Raw genomic sequence first — 16,307 nt, 5'->3', positions numbered from 1 at the left:
CCCCCCCCTCGCAACCTAACCCCACCACCACTGGCATTGAAATTAATCAGTTCATTTGGATGATAAGTCAGAAATCTATCTTGCCCAAGAACACTGGTGAGGAAGACTGCAATCAGACCTTACCTAATCAGGCTGGCAGGGAAACAATTTAAAATAAGCTTTTAGTTGTTTCGAGTCCAAGTTATTAGTGTTTTTATTTAATACCAGTCTCCCTAAAAGGTTGTGTGTGACAAATAAACAGCTGAAACGCTCAGACAGAACTTCCTGGATTATGGCTGACTGCCTTTATGTTAAGGTTAGAGTTCTTTAATATTGGTTGCAGCTGGATTTGTTTTGCAGTGTATCTGGATGTTCTCGGGTGGAATGCATTAACTCACTTTGTTTAGCATTTTCTGTCACTTTATCCGTGCAATTCGCCAGGTTTAAAATAAAGCAGGGAGTGGGGGTGTGATTGATGATGTGTTATGCTTAATTAGAATACAGAGATTCACTCAAGAGTTACAGAGGGGATCCTAAATATATATATATACAAATCAAGGGTCATAAAACTAACTCTTGGAAGGCTCGCAGCCTATATCTATTTACAATTGAAAGAGAACGCCTTAATTTGAAAATGTAATGATCAACTTTCCGTGTTGAAGAGAAGACCAGAATATAATGATATTAGAATTAGATCAAGGAAACTTGCGGGGTGGGAGATTGCAACCTTCACGTGGTCCGCCCTGTTTCGACAAATGCAATCAACCTGGTATGCACAATCAAATAAGATCAAATAGAACAAGTTGGCCTACAACTTTAGGCTGTGCACGTCATACGCAAGAAGAAGAAGAAGGAAGGAAACTTGCATGTAAAGTTAAGTAGCACAATTTCACGCTAAAGATATTGAGGAACCAGACCTTACCCCTCCAAAAGGACTCACCTGCTGGGATAATGGCAGCTCTCAATGGTTCCATGGTTGTTTAATGTCACGTATGCATCACACAGTTAAATTATTTTGCACAAACCATAAATGCACATTTGCCATTTTTTCGTGTTGTTTACTACGAAAAAATCCCTTGTCCAAAATGGAAGTACTGGACTGCCCCTGATCTAGGTAGATCCAGGTAAGCCCCAGGCTGCTGCAGACCCATGACCCAACGTCCCTCACCTGGCCCGACTGTCTCGGTGTCCCGGGGGGCACCTCCTGTTGTAGTCAGTTCCTCACCTACCGGCCCACTTTCAACTTCTGCCTTCATTCAGTGGAATTATAACCTTTCTAATTTACTCTGCAGAATAAACTCTAAAGATTTCTTCAAATGAAAGCTCTGTATGAGTAACAAATTGCCCACACCACGCATCAGTTGTCTAAAATAAGCAACAATTGTTTTAAAGACTTGATTGGCCATCTGTTTGCTTTGGCTCTGGCTGGTGAAGAGAGAGAATCAGAAATTGTTTACTGTCAGACTTCTCCCTTAGAGGATATAAGCTCCTTATTTGTGGAGTGCACATCATGAGCCTGATCTCATCCCCACCAAATATGCTTCCATCTCCTGTACAGTCCATCTAGAAAATAAAGACTTCAGGGATGGATTCTGCACTTCTAGAAGCACCCAAGCAAAGCAGTACTACTTCAGTTCTAGTCTCTGCTGACCCATTCACACCATCTGTGTTTCTGATATGCTTGCTTTCAAACAAACTAACACCCCAACATTGTAGAAAGACTTGAAAGTGGATCTCAACGTATCAGTCATCTGTGTCGGAAGGAACTGCAGATGCTGGTTTATATCGAAGATGGACTCAAAATGCCAGAGTATCTCAGCAGGTCAGGCAGCATCTCTGGCAAAAAGGAATAGTTGACATTTCGGGTCGGAACCCTTCTTCAAACTCATTACTCATCTGGCCTGTCTAGTATTTTTGCACTACTGTGATAGCCACTATATATGATTAATAAAATGCAAATCAAAATCACATTGAAAATGTATTTATTAACTGGGATTTATTCCTTAGAATGGACACACCTTTAGAAAGGAGAGGAAGAGGAATTTGTCTAGTCAGTGGATGGTGAATCTATGGAATTCATTGCCACAGATTGTGGAGGCCAGGTTATTGGGTACTTTTAAAGAGTAGATTGACAGATTCTTAATTAGTAAAGGTGTCAAACATTATGGGGAGAAGGCAGGAGAATGGAATTGAGAGGGAAATAGACCAGCCATGAATGAATGGCAGAGTACTCAATGGGCTGAATGGCCTCATGCTTCTGCTATCACATATGAATTTATCACGTCCATTAATCCATCTGAAAATACTGATTGAATTTTTATGACCCTCTACCACAAGATGATTTGATTATCACTCAATGACCATCCAAACCTTAGTTTTCACTCTTCTGCCTTTCCTTTCAGCTTGCTTCTAGTCAAGAAAGTTGTCCGAATTCTTCAATGTTGTGAAAGTTGCTGCCTTCATCACCACCAGAGACAATGCATTCGATTTTCCGACCACCCTCTCCATGAAAAATAATTCCCCCAAAAGATCCCCTCGAAACATCCTACCCTTTAAACCTTTCCTCTCGAGATTGAGACATCCCTTTTCTTACTATCTTCCCTTATCTGTAGTCCTTATCATTTTTCAGAACCAACTCCATTGCCCCTTCTGAAGTCTGAAGAAGGGTCGCGACGCAAAACTTCACCCATTCCTTCTCTCCAGAGATACTGCCTGTCCCGCTGAGTTACTGAGTTACCAGTATTTTGTGTCCATCTTCAACTCCCCCTTCAATCAATCAGTTTTATTCATCACATGCACATATAAGTGCAATGAAATTAATTTGTCAGCAGTGGTACAATCAAAAAAGAACACACAATACACAATAAAATTAACCCAAACATCCACCACAGCTTTCTTCTGAAGAAGGGTTTCGGCCCGAAACGTTGCCTATTTCCTTCGCTCCATAGATGCTGCTGCACCCGCTGAGTTTCTCCAGCTTTTTTGTGTAACCCACAGCTTTCTTCACTGTGGTGGAAGGCACAAAATAGAGTCAGTCCTCCTCCATTGTTCACCCATGGTCGGGGCCACAGATCTCCGCCCCTCTTGTCGGGACGGTCAAACACACTCAGACGGATGGAGGTCCCGAATCGGTGCTTTCCTACGGGAGACCGCGGCTTCAGGACGTTGTAAGCCGCAGGCCGGCGGTCGGAGCTCTTCTCAGGCTGTCCCCGGCGAGGGAACCCAGGCTCCGGACTCCGCGCCCACGGCTAGAAGCTCCGCAGACCGCGGCTTCAGGCTGTAACAGTCCGCGGGCCAGCGATTGGAGCACTCCCTTCTGGCCACCCCGGCAAGGGTCGCCCGCTCCGTGATGAAAAGTCCACGTTGTACCCGTTGCTGAAACTCTGGGCCCAACTCCGGGAAAGGCCGCACCAATCCATGGTGTTAGGCCACGAGGGAGGCGACATGGAAAAAGTCGCCTCTCCGTGGAGGAGGCGACCAAAAGCGGCCACCTCTACTCCAACAGAAATACCCTCAACCTATCCAGTCTCTCCTCATAATTGAAACACACCAGCTCCACCAGCATCCTGGTGAATCTCCTCCAATTGCCTGTCCCTAGTTGCTGCTTTAACTGATTGGTTTGCCATGCCATTTTGGAAGTCCATTAAGAATCAGACATGTCAGTGTCAAAAGCTAGAGACATAAGTTTAGGGTGAGCAAGGTTTAGAAGGGAACTGAGGTAGACTTTCCTTCACCAAGAGAATGTTTGGAATCCGGAATGCATTGCCAGAATAGGTGATGTGAACCTCCATCTTGCATGGAAGGGTTGCTGGGGTTACCTGGAGCCATTCCATGTGAGGGAGGAAGTGCAGGGTCAGGTGTTACATCTCCTGCAGTTGCAGGAAAGGTGCCTGGGCAGAGGGGGGGGAGTTTGGTTCTGGTGGTGGGAAGGGATGAGCAAACCATGGAGTTGAGGAGTCTCTGCGGAAAGGAGTATGGATGGGAGGATGCCACTGGTGATAGTATCATGCTGAAGCTAGCAGATATATATTGGACAATAATGTGCTGAATGCAGATACTCGTGGGGTGAAAGGTGGGGATCATGTTTCCATCACTGCAACATCTTCTTCTTCTTGCGTATGGCGTGCACAGCCTAAAGTTGTAACACAACTTGTTCTTACTTGATTGTGTACGTCAGGTTGATTGCATTCGTCGAAACGGGGCGGACCACGTGAAGGTTGCAATCTCCCACCCCACTGCAACATGAAGGGACGCGTTAACATGGCAGTTCATGAGCGAGAGGGACGTAAAATGGTGGCACAGACAACAAAGAATGACCTGGAGAATGGAGAAATCAAGGGGTTAAACTTAAGCACTTCACAAAGCATCGTCAGATTAGAATTATTCAGCAAATTTCAAAATAGGGTTGGCTCCTGATTTAGGGAACAGAAAGTACAGCCTGATGTCTTATTGCTTACAAATGAAGGAATTACTTGAGGCCACCAACATATAACAGGAAATCGAATGAGTCATATTAATCATTTATACTTTTGCCCTTTATTTGTGATTTCTGGCCTGACAGTATGGTGGAGTTATTGCCAAAGAGGCACCACCTCCTGAAGACATCACAAATGCTCTGATATCCCCACATGGGATCCCATTCAGATTTCCGTGCCGTCATGACCACAGGAGATGAACACTGTAGAATTTCTGCATCAGAGCTTTACCTATGTCATTCTGTAGCTTCCATTTCTAATTTATGCGACCTCTAGTGCCCTGGTCTGGACCTGGCCTGCAAACACAGAGACTGGTTGTGGGGAAACCGATTCATAATCTACACTTGAGCCATCAGCTCCAACGTGCTCCTGGAAGCTGTCTGAGATTAAATCGGACAATTCACAGCCTTGCAATCACATTCAACTATGATTTTCCAATCCCAATCCAATTAGCAGCATGCTTCCATTAATCCAATAACGATTTCCTTCCACCTAAAACCATCTCCAAACATGCCTCTGTTCATTTATGCCTGAAATTTGAATCCATGTCTCCACTACCTCTGGATGTGACTATTCCAATACTTCTCAGGCCAGCCTGTCATTTTGAATATATTCAAAGCTCCAGATAAAATTATATTTAAGGTAGACAAAAATGCTGGAGAAACTCAGCGGGTGCGGCAGCATCTATGGAGCGAAGGAAATAGGCAACGTTTCGGGCCGAAACCCTTCTTCAGATTAAATTATATTTACCCATGCTTTATATTGGCATGGATATCCAAAACTATTGTGCCAGATAGATATTTAAGGCTTGGTGATGAGATGCTGTAAACTGGAGCAAAAAAACCCAAACTGCCAGAGAATGGGGCTGCTGGATGATATGTAGACCCAGGTAAAGAGTAGAGTAGACACAAGGAACTGCAGATGCTGGTTAACACAATAGGACACAAAGTGTGGTGTAACTCAGCAGGTCAGGCAGCATCTCAGGAGATGGCCTTTTTCCATGCAATATGACTCTATGACTTGCACAGACATTTGCAATGGGGGCTTTTCTCTTAATGTTAAACCAGGATGCATTATACCAAAGTCAATTGTAACTAAAATATACAATTTGATAACACATTTAACATAGCCATACATCCCAAGGAGCTTCGTAGGAGCACTATCAAATACAATTTGACACTAATCACTCCAGAAAATAATATCAGTTTCATACCAGAAGACTGCAAATGTTTCAGAGCGCACTGCAGTTGGTGAGGAATAAGACCACAATAAGCCTTATTTTAGAATTGTTTTATTACATCTACAGCACAAGAGTTTTGGATGCTCAGGCATTTAGAAGAAAGTTAACCATACATGAAAGTACAAATTGAAAAAAAAAGAGATGACAAAGTGGTACGTTACCCAACCTCTACCAAGCAGGACTGAGGAAACCGAACAATAAAATGTAATGTTCAAACTCCATATATCGCAGAAACTATTCAACATTGCCCTTCTGTGTCTAGCTCCTTATCAACGATAACTATAACGGTTCTACAGTGGAAAAAAATCCAGATATTTTAGTAACTAAAACAGAAAGTTTGAAGATCCCTTGCATTAAAAGGTAACAATACTGTTAGTATTTTTTAAATCAAAAGATCAGAGAAACTCTTAAGCACAGAAAGTTCTCTCAAAATTGATTTAACCAGTTTAAAAAATCTGGGTGCATTGGCTTTTAAATTGATATATTATACTGTGTTTATGCTGCTTTCCTTTGTCCTGCTATTTCCAACCTTTTAGCTGGAGTCCTAAAGGCTCCAAAGAGTTGATCAAGAATTGAAAGTTAGTGTTAAAGGCCAACAAACTGCTCTTCCGTTCATTGTCAGTCCCTTACTACACAAGAGCTGGCAAGAGGCCACATATCTGTACAACCAGACAGAGGGTATTTCTCCTAGTGAAGCTAATGCACATAATAACATGCCGAAGAACAGATCAGATATTGTACAAAACTAGTTGGGCAAAGCAGTCCATTAGTCATCCTTATCTAAAAGGAACAAATATGAATGGCTTATCCGCGCTGTCTCCAATTACAGTCTCTGTCATTTATTTAATTCCAGAAAGCTTTATTGTGGCTCAAATAGTACCTTAAACATCCAGCTGTCCACTCCTCAGTGGCACTGTGTATAGCAATAGTTGTGTCAATCTTTCATTCTCCATTAGTTGAATCCTTCTTCACGTGGCATGATGTTAGATTTTTTAAAAAGACAAGGCACTCAGTGAGTTGAATAATATTACAATAAATTATTCCAGAACTCCCATTAGTTGTAAAACCCTAACAGTGCTTTCCAAATTAAAACAATTTACCCGAGGAAGGTTCTCATAACCACTCTCACTGAGCCGACTTGATGTTCAGAGAAGTTTGCCATGCAGTTGGAAAAGCAATTTACTTTGGAAAAAAGTGCCAAAAATATCCACATTGTACACTGTGGACAAAACATTTCTGCAACAAAAGGCAGAAAACTGTCAAAAGGAACAGATTTAAAGTATTTCAGATGCCAAAGCGCCAGGGTTTGTCTTTTACGATAGAGCTCAATATTTACAGTTTATATTTCTGAGCCGCCTGTGAGGTAAAGAGTATCGTGTGAATTTTAATTCCCTTCACTGGGAGTAAACCAAGAGGTTGGTTGGTTAAAGTAATGAAGAAGGGTCTATACCCAAAATGTCACCCATTCCTTCTCTCCAGAGATGCTGCCTGTCCCACTGAGTTACTCCAGCATTTTATGTCTGTCCGGCCACTGTTATGGTGTGACTACTGGACCACACATCCAGCCAAGTCAGATGGAAACCTCTCATATTCACCCAAACCAGAGTCCTATCATAGAGACACCAGACACTGTAGATGCTGCGGTCTTGATGGGGAAAAAAAACAAATTGCTCGAGAACTCAATGGATCAGGCAGCAACTCTGGAAATAAGTAGACTGATTGACGTTTCAGGTCTAGAGCCCTCTTCAGGCCGATGGAGTAGAGAGGAGAAAGCTACTGGAAAAAGAGAAGGGAAAGGGGCGAGACAAATGCTGGCAAGTGAAAGGTGGATCCAGGTAAGGAAGGATTAAATGACAGATAAGTTAGGTGGGAAGGAGATGGGTGGAGATAGTAACTAAGGCTAGAGGTGCAGAAGACCAAAGGGTGCTAATGGTGGAAACTGATAAGGAAGGAAGATGGGGGGATGTCAGTAGAAGGGAATAGCGTGGGAATGGGGAATGAAACATGTGGAGTCCAGGATGGGGAGTAGTGGGGGTGGAGTTGTGGGTAGAGGAATAGGAAGAGGGAAGGAGGGATGGAGTGATGATGGGGGGGGGGTAGAGGAAGGGAAATGGGTGACAGAAGTGGGGGGAGTGGAAAGCAAGATGTTTGCAGGCTGGGTGGGGGGGTAACTGGATGGGTGAGAACCAGAGGGAGTGGGATTATCCAAAATTGGAGAATTCAACGTTGATGCCATTGGGTTATAAGTTACCCCAGCAGACAATGTCTGCATGTAGTAATGGAGAAGGCAGAGGACAGACTGTTTAGTATGGGATTGAGACGAGGAATTAAAATGACTAGCAGCCAGGAACTTCAACTGGTCCTGGTGTTCAGAGCGCGTGTTCAGCAAAGCGGTTGCTAATTTTATCTTTCAGTTCACTGTTGTAGAGGCGCACATATCAAGAACACCAAATGCAATCGATGAGGTTGGAGAAGGTGCAAGTGAATTTCTTGTCACATCTTGTTCCCTGTTGGGGTCTCTGAATAGAGGTGAGGGTGGTGGCTTAGGGGCAACGTTGCTTATCCTGTAGTTGCAGGGGAAGGTGCCTGGGGAGAGGATTCATGTTGGGGGTTGAAGAGTGAACCAAGATGTCATGGAGAGTGGTCCCTATGAAAAGCAAAAAGGGGTGGGGGCAGGAAGATGTGGCTGGTGGTGGGAGAACATTGAAGCTGGCAGAAATATCAGGGAATGTGATGGATGGAGAGGCTGGTCGGGTGAAAAGTGTGAAAAGTATCTGCTCCGTCATGGGGAGGAAACAGAGGAGATGGGCGAAGGGGAAGAGAGATCACATTTACTGAAGAAAGAGGACCTCAGATGCCCTGGAGTAGAAAGCCTGATCTTGAGAGATGCAGCATAGATGGATAAACTGCTGGTGACAGGGCAGAGAGAAGTATAGTCATGGTGAGTCTCATCACATTTTGGACCTCAATGCAGGATCTGCTCCCTTTATGTAGCAATGTTACAAAATTTTGAGATTTAAAAAAATCAAGTCTGCAATTTATCCCATCAGATAAAGCATAAAAAGAAGTTTAATTTGACACCTAATTCACTTTCATATCTCAAGTAATAGAAAAGTTATGGCCATTTTCATACTCGGAAATTAGCATCTTGTTCCCTATTGATTTTCTATGGACATAACAAAAAAGCTGTGATCATGGACAGTCAAAAGCCCATAACCTTCTTAAAAATTAAGAGAACTGAATGAAATTTTCAGTTATCATAGATTGAACCATTCTGAAACAAATATAAAATAATCTTACTTGGATGACCTGAAATTAAAGCATATAATTAGTTAGTTACCCAATTGTAGCTAAATTCAAACTTCAAATACTAGATCTAAACATACATCCATCCATTTCTTAATAAATGATTAACATTTTTAAATAGCCTAAGTGTCCAAATAATATTCACAAATAATTCACAATAAAACATGATTTTTAAATTTCATTTACATCAATTTATAGGCCAAATGGAAGGAATTTAGTGTTCAATTGCTGTAAATTAAAGTCCATTTTAAATCAGCTTTCTAGTGGGTTCCTGTGAACGCGCTGGTTTAGAACGCTCACATTGCGCTGGATTTGTGCCCTCAAATGCCCAGAAAAATACTGCGGGATATAAAGAGCCCAAAATGAACTACTCGCTATAGTAAACTTTGTATAAAGGGGTCTTAAGAAGCCCCTTTTAATGTAAAAATAAGGTACATACCTTTAATTGTTTGCTTTATAAAACCCTGGGGCTGCGAGAGGTCGCGGGTTGAGAGAGTGATTTTAAAACTATTATAACTATTATTCGAGGCCTATAAAACTAATAATACCTTTTGCGACGGGGTCTTTCAGCGATTTTTTGTTAATGATTTACTAGGCTGAACATCTTCGATTGGAACAGCCTAGTAAAAATCGCGTTTTAAACCTGCCCCCTCTAAACAGCGCCAAAATCGCGCACACGGGCTGGGGCAGATTCTCAGCGACGATTCAGGTAGGTTTTGCAACATACCTACTTTATGAATTACCCCACCCTTGCATTTATCTTAAGCTTGGGGGATAGCCCAGAAACAATCCACAAAGTTTAGTATATCTCCTAGCAGCACATTGAAACCATCTTGTAAAACCCGGTGGACTTCCCTGTGCCTCTTCTGGAGAGGCCATGCAGCCCGAACTCACTCACTCAGCTGGGGGCTATTTCCTACCATAATGTTACCTTTCAAGGTAGTACAGTGGTGTAATGTTTGAGCTGCTGCCTTGCAGCGCCAGACCAGGGTTCGATCCTGACTACAGGTGCTGACGGAAAAGAGTTTGTGTACAGTTCTCCCTGTGTATGTATGGGTTTACTCCTGGTGCTCCAGTTTCCTCCCACACTTTAAAGACGTGCAGGTTTGTAAGTTTGCGGGCATGAACAATGAATTCTCCCAATTTTGTTAGCCCTTGCTGTCTTCTCCCCTTCCTCAGCCCTCGGGCTGTCTCGTCCCATCCCTCAGCCCTCGGGCTCCTCCTCCTCCCTTTTTCCTTTCTTCTCCCCGCCACCCCACATCAGTCTGAAGAAGGGTTTCGGCCCGAAACGTTGCCTATTTCCTTCACTCCATAGATGCTGCTGCTTTGGGTTTGTAAGTTAATTGGCTTTGGTAAAATTGTAAATTGTTCCTAGTGTGAAGGATAGTGTTCGTGCAAGGATGACCGCGAGTTGGCGTGGACTTAGTAGGCCAAAAGGCCTGTTTCCTCGTTGTAGCTCTAAAGTATAAAGTTTCAGATGGTCCTTCATTGACTGCGATTGCAAGAGTGATATAAATGAAAATCTTTCAGGAAGAATATGCCAATTCGTCGCAATTAATGCTATGTAACAACAATACTTATACAGCACAATTACAAAAACAATTGGAAATTTCCACTGCAAGTAATTTGCTGCCGATGAATGGGTGCTCGGTGTGGATTTATTATGTGACTCCATTCTGGAATTGGCACAGCCTGTCACTTACACGATGATGGCCTCTGGTGACACTTGAACCCAGAACCAATGAGGTGTGAGACAAAGACTGCCACAGTGGCACCAGTTTGCTCATTAAAGCAAGATATTTTGTTTTAGGAAATACGCTATGGCATTATATTACTCTGAACTGTGGTTTTCAATAAAGGGAAACACATTTGTATCAAATATACTGCCATCAATTCTGTTTATAATTAAGGCTCACAAAGCAAAAACAATCTGGCTTTGATTCATCTGGAGCAGATTATTTTACTCTGGCACTGATAACTATTGGATTTACTTCTGGTGGTCTTATGTGGCACATAATCAAACACCCTGCAATGTACAGGATTAATGCGATGCATTAATTTATCATGCCTCATCTTCCTCAGGTTGAAAAATTGTACATTTCACTTGTTGCAACTAAACCAGAGATCCGGGTTCAATCCTGACCCGGGTGTTGCCTGTGTAGTTTGCACATTCTCCAGGTGACCGCACGAGTTTCCTCCAGGTGCTCCGGTTACCTCCCACATTCCAAAGACATGCGTGGTTGTAGGTTAACTGACCCCTGTAAATTTCCCCCAGTGGGTAAGGAGTGGCATAGTGTGAATGGGTGAACAATGGTCAACAGGGACTTGGTGGGCTATTTCCATGCTGTATCTCTAAACTAAACTATCAGTGCACAATTAGTCAATGGACCTGGGAAAGCCCTTTCATTACCCTGGCATACCTTAAAAGGTTTTACCATCAATAAAATCATAGTTGTTTGAAATCATATCCATATTTGGCTGGCAGTCCCTCACGAAACCAATCCTACAGAGACATATGTCTAAATGTGCTTTGGTCTTCATCGAGGTACACTGGGGAAACATACGCACTAGTTCTATGTGATGTGATGTTTAGTTAACTTTGGAATCAACTTGCCCTGTAGATGAGGAAACATTATACCACTCCGGAGAGTGTTGATCTATATTGGTAACATCAGGAGCACAACTGAAGAAAATATCTCACCTGTCTTTTCACTATGGGTAGGCATGTGTGTACTGCAGTCATTTATGATCTGCACCAAATTTCCTTGGATTCAAGATTAACTAGCCAAAGGTGAAATCAAGCAATTGTACACATACTGTTGTCTACATGTTCCTACCACATAGGAGACAATCTGGTGCATTGAGTCAATGCCACTGGAGTGAAATATGAACAGGTTTCAAGGATTTGGATCAAATAACAGAGAAAGAACATTTCAGGGTTACAAATAACTGTCTTTATTGTAGTAAAATACAGGAAAAAAATTAATAAAGCAACAATCCTCACACTGTTCACTGATATGAACAGTGGCTGGAAGCAATGAGCCAGGCTGTCTTCTGCCTATCAGAGACTCCTGCTTGCGATGACTGGTCTAGAGAACGCAAGGGTCCTGGCACCATCTGTATCCCTGTCAGAGGGGAAATCTCTTCCCTGGGCTCGCTCACAGCATGCACTTATATATTCAATACGTCCACTCTCCCACCCTAATCTACAAACAGTTGACTGTTTTTAAAACTATTTGTCGCACTTCATGAGCCAAAGCAATTAATTATTTTTCTAAGTGAGCCTGCTTGTTTGGCATGTGGTGCTGTTAGCAGACAACCCCATCTTAGCAGGAAAAGTCCATTCAACCCTTACATAGCAGCCATGTGTAAGAGTAATCCCATTTCACCAATTGTTATCCTGTGATCCATCCTCTCACTTGCCCACCAACCCCTGAGGGCTGGTAAGCAGACCGGCTGTGGGAGGGAGTGCACAGCCCCGACGGTGGAGTGGGCCACTGGGGCTCGGCTGGAGCGGGCACCTCTCCAAGAGGACAAGCGCGTGGACCGCACCAGGCCTACAGTGACGGAGGACACCATGGCTACGCCTGGCCAGGCCGACAGGACAACAACGGTCCTTCATAGCCAGGTCAAGAACCCTGATATACAAACTGGGACTTAAACTCTGTACACAGTGTACTATTACTTTATACGTGTACTGTATCCGAGATGCTTATCTAATATGTATCCAAGTGTTATGTCTAGTGATAATTTACTGAACTGTATTCAAAGATGAATTTCAACATACTTCAGTACATATGATAAATAAAGTACCATGGAATAATGTACCATTGATTGTACTTGTACTTAACCACACTTGTGCATATGACAATACATTCTAATTGACTACCATCAATATATGAGGGGAAATTTACAGGAGTCAATTTTCCCACCGAGGAGAACCTGCAAACTTGTGAGGCACCAGCACAAGCTTTAAGCGAAACAGCATGTTTGGGGATAAGACAAAGAAGCAGACGGAGAAAAATGAGAAAAAAAGAACAAACTGCAAATATTGGAAGTGTTAACAAGACAAAAATACTGGGGGGAAAAAACCCCACAGCAGGTCAGGCAGCATCTTTAGATACAGTTAACCTTTCACGCGTTGAAGACCATTCAGCAGAGCACACGGAGGGTTGACTGACTTTACTACGGACTTTATAGAGATACAGCACAGAAACATTGTCATTGGGCCCACTGGGTCCGTGCCTGACCAGCGATCCCCCAATGCACTGATGTTCCTCTTAAAAAACTAGGTTGAGAGGTTTGGGGAAAAGTAGTGACGTGGAGGGAAGTTCTCCAGTGACCTGAATCCAAGACATCGACTGCTACTGGCTGAGTGAGGGCAGCACCTACGAAAGACCAACACTGGAAAAGTAGCCTAGGGGCAGAACGTGGCATGCAAATTCTTTGCCAAGGCTATGAAAGTCAAGAATAGAGAAAGAAGGATGAGGTTTTCAGAGTCACAAAGCATTTTAGCCTTGTAACTCAAATCAAAGCTGTGTGCAGAAGCAGTGAATGATTGTGTCCTAAGCTGTCCCATAGTCTGCACACTGCAGGGTCAACAGGAAAGGATGACACAACAGCAACATTTTTTATTTAGCACAAAATTATGATTACATTTTCAATGAGCCTTCAATGAAGATTGTTCCAGGAAACAGCATTATCAAACACACCATCTTTCTAACAAACTATTATTCAATGCAACATTCTGTTTCCTTTTGAAATTTTTACTGGGAAACAGAATAATCAAATAAACTCTCTCCAACAAACTCTTATTCCACATATTGTTGTGCTGCCTGTTGTAAATGTTCTATGCTGTCTTTCATTTGTCTGCTCCCGAGGTCCTGGCTTTTAACTGTGCAATAACAAATTTAAATTACTGTTCCTGGAAATTTAAGTTAGGAGCAGGAAGATTGGTTTGCAAAACTCTGCAACTTAATGCATCAAAAAATTCTACATCCAAAGTATTTTATTTAGAGAAAACACTTACAACATTTAGCAGGCAGATCTGCTTTTGCAGTAGGAATACAGAATCCACTGCCTACTTCCCACCATGCCTCTGTCAGACGTTATTTGATGAAAGCCTTTGGATAGAGTGAAGGTTACCTCAGGAAACATATGGGAACTTTATTGAGCAATGTAAATCAGAGTCTGATTAAACCACAGTAATACTGGACATAAGTTCCTACAGCAGGTTCTTAAATAGTATCTGTAATTAAACAATCAGAAGGCCTCTGCCACAACAGTCTTTCTCTCCTTAAAGTCCGTCTTGAAAAGAGCTGCCAGCTCTCAAATCACCTTTACTTCCTAAATACTAAATTTCTCTTTTCATGGACAAGTAGATGAGTAAACAATTTTGAATTAGTTGGTAAATAGGCTCAAGTTTGATTTGGTGTAAAATGTAGGCCCAGCTATACTGGGATGAGTAGCTGAGTTCTAAGCTAGCTATAGGCTGCAGATCTAATTAGGCAGCGATATGTGACCATCAACATGGCTTGGATCTCTGGATATTATCATTGTGCGAGAAAGGGTACTGTGCTGGTGGGGTGTGTTTTGGAAAGGTTTGCAAGTGTGTGGGAGGATGTTGGTTGTCTCCTCCCCTTTCCACCAACTCCCACAGGGCAGTGGACAGGGATTGTGCCTGAATAGTAGCCACATTTTGGATGCTGTACCTCTCTGATGTTTACCAGACTTGTCCAATCATAAAAATCACTCTCTAAAGACCAATGCCAATGATTCAATGTCTCATCTCCAGAACTTAAAAGAACCAACCCTGGTGTGGAGATCCATGTATTGTTCCTGTCCCTAAATCAGTCAGGCAGTGGTCTGGAAGTTGTCTGGATCTCTGCTACAGCAGGTAGCCCATCATACTCAGCATCTGAAGATAGACATAAAATGCTAGAGCAATTCAGCGGGTCTATTCCTTTTCTCCAGATTATGCTGCCTGACCTGCTGAGTTACTCCAGCATTTTGTTTCTATTTTCATAATAAATAAGCATCTGCAGTTCTTTCCTACACATAATCAGCACCTGGAGTCTTGACTTCCCTATTAGAAAAGCCCAGGAAAGGTTTGATTAGAATGAGCAGGATATCCAGGAACTAACTAGGGCAAACACAAGACATTCCAGGATTAAATGCATCACACTGCTTCAAAGAAAAAGAGAAACCCATCACAAGCATCCAAAGGCCAAAGCCCAACATAAAATGCTTGATCTAAAGAACAGATAGCAAAATACCTTCTCCTGCACCTCCGTCAGCCTCATCTAGCAAAAATGCCCAAGACTTTGGCACCTCTCCTCCTGCTCCAGATCACCCTCGTGCATCAGTAGGATCAGCACTAAGGCAGATGTGCATACATGAAGAAAAGCCAGCCATGAGCTTCACATTCAATCCAACTCAAAAACCTCCTCCTGTACTCTACGGCCCGATCAATACAATGAACTCCTTCAACCAGCAATCAACATTTCTTGGTACGAGAAATGAAAGCATGAAATCTTTCCAAGAATAAATATTTTATAAAAGCGCTCTATCCTGTGATAAAATGCCACATAGTATCACAAGCTGATCTGGCACTGGAGACAGCGACATGGTTCACGGTGCCCGGGTAGTGCTATCCGATTAATCCCACCCCCTTCCTTTCCCTTTAGACTTGTAATATCTCATACTTTCAAGTATATACTTTCTAATTATCTTGTGATTATCGCTACTGATTCCAGTTGGCTCACAATTCAAAGTGAAATCCATCCTCCTTCAAATGATTATAAATTTCTAACACATTCACAGCCACACAGAATGTTTGTATCTATAGTATATTACCATGGCCAATATGGGCTGTCCTTTCTGCAATGTGTATTAATTGTGGAGATTTCAAACTTGGAGGTCTGTCCTGTTGTACACTTAGATGTGGAGATTTACCTCCTGAATTATTTACTCACACAAAACTTTTGGGCAATCTACTAAGCATTCCATTGAACGATGTAAATCACTTTAACTCAATGACAATATCAAACAATTTCTGTTGAAAACATTAGCTGAGCAAAAACAGTGTCATATGAAAACCATCATCAGTATAAAATTTTCTCTCTGGTTTTCTTTGGCTTGCATTCCATTAGGATTGAGCCAAGATTTCTAATCAAAGCCGCCAAACTAATAATAATTGTAGGAAATATTTAATTGTAAATATTAAATATTGAATCCTCTAACGCAGCACTTAGTTTACAGCAAAAGATATTACCTGTCACTTTAAGGCAGCAGTCTATCAATTTGAG

This window comes from Leucoraja erinacea, chromosome 15, assembly GCF_028641065.1.
Source record: "Leucoraja erinacea ecotype New England chromosome 15, Leri_hhj_1, whole genome shotgun sequence".
Classification (NCBI taxonomy): domain Eukaryota; kingdom Metazoa; phylum Chordata; class Chondrichthyes; order Rajiformes; family Rajidae; genus Leucoraja; species Leucoraja erinaceus.
This window is presented reverse-complemented; position numbering follows the sequence as displayed.